At 34.7% G+C, this 4,883-nt stretch overlaps 1 protein-coding gene across 2 annotated transcripts in view; it reads left to right on the top strand.

The window, feature by feature from the left end:
* ZNF407 (zinc finger protein 407) overlaps nucleotides 1–4,883 on the top strand; it is a 365,078-nt gene that overhangs the window by 33,603 nt on the left and 326,592 nt on the right. The window lies entirely within an intron of this gene.

Below are 4,883 nucleotides of genomic sequence, written 5' to 3' on the forward strand. Positions count from 1 at the left end.
GCTGAGATTATGCGCGCACACCCGCCTCTCCATTGTTACGGTGACTCCCTTAAGCACAGTTATGACATTCTTCTCCTACTTCTGATCCTGCGCTGAAGATGAGCAATTTTATGGGCCACAAGGTCAATTCGAGCCTGTAATCTGTAAATTGACTAAATTATAGGATGTTCATTCACATTGCCAGAGAGAACTGTAAATTCCACTTAAAGACATAAAAAAATACATAATATAGCTTTAGTAGTGTATATGTATGTTTTTTACTTATGCCGTACTGCTTTAAATTTAATCACACCGATAGCTCTTTGGCTCCATTGGGCATGTTCTATAAGGAAAAAAAGCAGAAAAAGATTTAATTTCAAACAACTGGTTACCGATTATTGCAGGGATGAACCTTTAAAAAAAACTGTATAATGTATGTTTTTGTGTGACTTCATTTCAAAGCTTGTTGTTTTCCTTTTTTAGTTAATGGCTCTTTCCTCTAAGGAATCATTCACAATGCTTAATTGTCACTCAAATGTATTGCATTTAATAGGAAGCACTGAGATGCCTTAATGCAAAACTAATTAATTTAGCAGAAATGTTTAAAATGTTTTAAAATGCCATGACGTCTATGGTATATCATAGGACATTCAGAGCTGGATTTTAATACCCCACTTCTGATTAAAAATATATTTTAATGTTATTATGCTATAGAAATTAACTAATAAGTGCATCATATGAAAACACTTGATGTGAAATCTGAAAAACCTGCGATTCTAATGACTAAATGTGACTAATTTACAAAATCCTACAGGTTCAATTAAACTATGCACTGTGCTCATGGTATATTCTATTTATTTTTTTCGTGGAAGGGTCTTCTGATTGGCACTCCTGTGTAAATATAAACATCTTTTAAGTCAAAAACAGCTTCTGTGTTTTGTTGGACAGTACACTTCATCACAGGATGCAGATGCATTTTTTGACCCTTAAGATAGTTTTACAAATAACTTTGCAAGCAGTTTTATTAACCATGGTCTGTGATTTATTCATTGGCAGAATTGATGGTTCAGTGACTTGCAGCTAAAGTAAATGAAGATGAACCTTTGCCCTAAAGCCCCCTCAAGACCAGTGGGAGAATGAGTTTTGCTGCTCCTGATTTTAGCTGCGAGGGTCGAGTGCCAAATGGTTCATTTTAATTGCTCTGGGTCTTGGAATCTAAAAAGATATCTCATTTATTGTTTTTACTGTATGAGTTATAGGAAAGAGGAAGGCCCTGACTCCAATGAAAATTTGCTCTTAGATGGCAATAAGCAGTTTCTTCCTCATTTCTGCAAAATAAGTAGACACGCTCTGTTATTAGAAATCTAATTCCATTCATTTTTATTAGGGTCACTAAGACCCTGGAAAGGGAAGAAGAAACGTTTTCTGAGAACAGTTTCTGACATAGTGTCACACCAAAACCAGCACGTGACTGATTGGCTTTGATTGTGTACTGCGAACAATGCACACTTTGCTTAGCTTAGTGCTTACCACATAGAACTCAAGTGTTGCACTAGTGGTTTATGTATTTAATTCCCAAGATAAAGAATTATAAATGCAGATAGGTATGTTGCGTTTTATGCTGCCATCATAAAACTACAGAGGTCCGTAGATAGGTGCGTGCACAGAAAAAGCAATCTAGATTCTAACATCTCTTAGAATTATGGCAGTTATTGAATTTTATTTGACTATGAAATGATAGATCTCTTAATTTTTAAGTGAAATTTAAAAGTTATGTAACAATAATTTTTACAGAGTAGGTATTTTCACAGCTCACCCAAAAGTTCTGAAGAACTGTAGACACTGAAAAAAGCCCATTGATTTACGTAGCTGAAACAGAACAATGGGGAGCTAGATCCCCTTTAATGTTAAAGTATGATAGTCTGTTCATGTGTTTCAAAGGAGTAGGGCCGTGTGTAGGTTAAAAATGAGAGCGAAAAACATTAAAAAGTATTAACAATTGGCTCTCAGATTAGTGGCGGTAGAGAGCATGGGTGCAGTAACATCTGACAATGTCAATTCATTATCATCGATGGCCAAATAATCTTGGAAATGCTCAGTGGACCTATTAGTTCCTGAACATAAGCAGCTCCTGCTGCATTTCTGCATTAGCTTTAATTGCTATAAATTTTACCTTTTAAAAAATCATGCTTTGAAAGGTGAAGTGGTCTTTCAGGAACATTAACTCTGTAATGTTGTCACAAACAGAGGGCCCTGCACCCTGTCTCTTTCCTGCAGTAGTTGTTCTCTTAGTCTCTGTCTTTGGACCTTTATTAATAACCTCTTCATTGTTTGAGTTGTAAGAAATGAACTGGTTTTCAAACGGTTCTGATCGAGTGATAATGTGTGAAAATAGTGGGGCAGGCACATTTTAAAAATGAAATTATCACGGTGTTTTATTATTTTAGTAACCTCTTGGTTTTCTTGGAAAGAACTTAATATTTTATGATGAAATTGATGGAAATAACAAACAGTGCATTTTGTTGAATAGAGCTCAGTATTAATGTTTTGGATTACTTGTAATTGTTTGATTTTTTTCATATGTTTATGTGTCTTTATACGAGAAGACTGTAGATACTAATCGGATATATAGCTTCTGTTTCTTTCTAAGGCTTAGTTTACTCCCTTAACAAAAACTGCCTTTTAAACCTCCATTTCAATTGTTTGAACCTACGCTGGTTTTCTTTGAATCCTTAAGCGGAATTTTAAGATATTCCCCGCCCCCCCCCGCCCCGCCCATTGGCACATCTTAGCTATAGTATATCCAGCTTTCAAGTTAGTTTGACAAGAATGTATTAGATGTTTGATTTCTATGAGGTAGCTAGGATTCAGAATTCAGGATGTAAGTTTTGTTTACCCATGGTTTACATGCTCATGTCATAGAAATCTCAAAAATGTATTGCTTTGTGCTTGCTGCTTTAAGAACATGTTATAGATAACTATTTAAAAGCTTTTTATTTTACTTTCACTTTTAGGAAGAGCAGTTTTTGGCTAGTACCATTTCTTAATGTTTTTCTTCTGAGTATGAGCTCGAGGAATTGCGTAGAATATAGGTGTTTTTACATATGCTTGATGGTTAGTTAGCATGAAAATGTGCTATGAGTCTGACATAGGACTTGGGGGCGGGGGAGAGAACGAGTAATCAAAAGCATTCCTATACATAAGTTAATAATTTTGTTGGGAACATATGTTTAAGAACAGGTAAAACAGATAGTTTTACGAAATCCATGATCTCTGCCTTTGTTTTTTTCGGTAGTCTAGAACTTGCAGATCTCAGTGGCTTAAGAAAGTCATTACAGACGCCATGTTTTGTTGAACGCATTTAAATTTATTTAACACTCTCTTTCTGTGTGTGTATGTGATGCCATCGGTAATAGCGCTTACGCAGAGCTGTGGTTTGCTGTGTGCGCCTTGGTTGACGTTCGTTTCGTTTGTTGCTCTCTGTAGTTCCATGAGATGGTCTCATGTTTATTATCCCCATTGCACAGATGGTAAACCTAAGATTAAAAGTATTTGGTGATGGACTTAAATCGTGCAGTAGTAATGGTAGACCAGTTTCCTTCCTGTTAACTGTTCCTTGTCTTTATCTCTCTGCTTTTTGTAATATTTGTTGTTTTGCTTACTGCCTTTCATTTGTACTTATTTCTTTTTTCTCTAGGTTGTTTTCACTAGCGTGCAGTATCTAACTTATCTCCTTCTGGCCCTCAGCCACTTGTTCTCTGCTTTTGCTTAGATTTACATTCTTTTAAGGAATTGCTTGCACTGTGTTTTACTTTAAATTCTGGTATTCAGTCTCTTATTTTCTCTGTGTCACTTTTTTCCTATTACAGTGTTTTAAGTAATTTTATTATTTCCCCCTCTTGTTCTTTATGTGCTGATAATTTATTGCACTTGAGTGATTACAAATGGAATATGTTGATATAATAGAAGTAAGTGCCTAAAAAAATGAAGATTTTATTATCTTTTCATTAAGATGAGAGGGGTCAAATTGATCAACTTTAGGTTATTGTTTTTGTTTTTTCATTACTAGTTAAAAAAATAAAGAGTTAGTAGAAAACTAGTAAGTAGCCTGTGATTTCAGTAAATCCAGGGATAGCTAACTTTCGTATGCATGATTTAGAGATCATGTTATTTTCTGGACTGATTTTTCTATGTCTAGTTTTGAATCCTGTGTATAGAGTTGAGTAGTTGAGTACAGCTTACCTAATCAGGAGAGAATAAAGATATTTCTCAAATCTGTCGCCTCTGGGTTTATGAAAAGATTCTAGACATTTTCTGTTGTGTATTAGTGTGCTTACGAACTGTTTATTCTTAGTTGGCTTAAGAAACCTTAAAAAAAAGAAAGTTACTAATGCAGTAAAAACTCTCTTTTTTTTTTTTTTTGCATGTGTGGCAATACCTAGTTTTTGTGCATTAGAAGGGATCTCTATGTAGATGATTATAATGTCACTTTCTGACCTTTGTAGCTTGAATAATTGTAAATCATTGCTTCATAACGTGTCAGAGAATGTCTGTACTAGGCAATTAAATGGCAGAATATAATAGACCAAATTATTGCCTGTCATGTTTTCAACAACACAGTTAGTATTTGAGTTACACTTAATCATTACGTGCATTAGCAACTTCATTGGAATCCAGCTTCAGGCTGAGCATGAAATACATTACATTATTTAAACCTCTAATGGTACAAGTCATTTATTTGTGTTGAAGTGTACAACATGCAGAGTTTCATAAAGCAAGGAACACTTGAGAGCTTAATTTATCCAAATCAAAGTCTAAATGCAGATAAACACAAGTGGCAAAAATTAGTAATTTTTATAGGCTGGAAATATTTAAAAATACATGGTTGTGGGTAATTGTAGGCA

The sequence above is a fragment of the Pteropus alecto genome, unplaced genomic scaffold, assembly GCF_000325575.1.
Source record: "Pteropus alecto unplaced genomic scaffold, ASM32557v1 scaffold14, whole genome shotgun sequence".
Taxonomy (NCBI): Eukaryota; Metazoa; Chordata; class Mammalia; order Chiroptera; family Pteropodidae; genus Pteropus; species Pteropus alecto.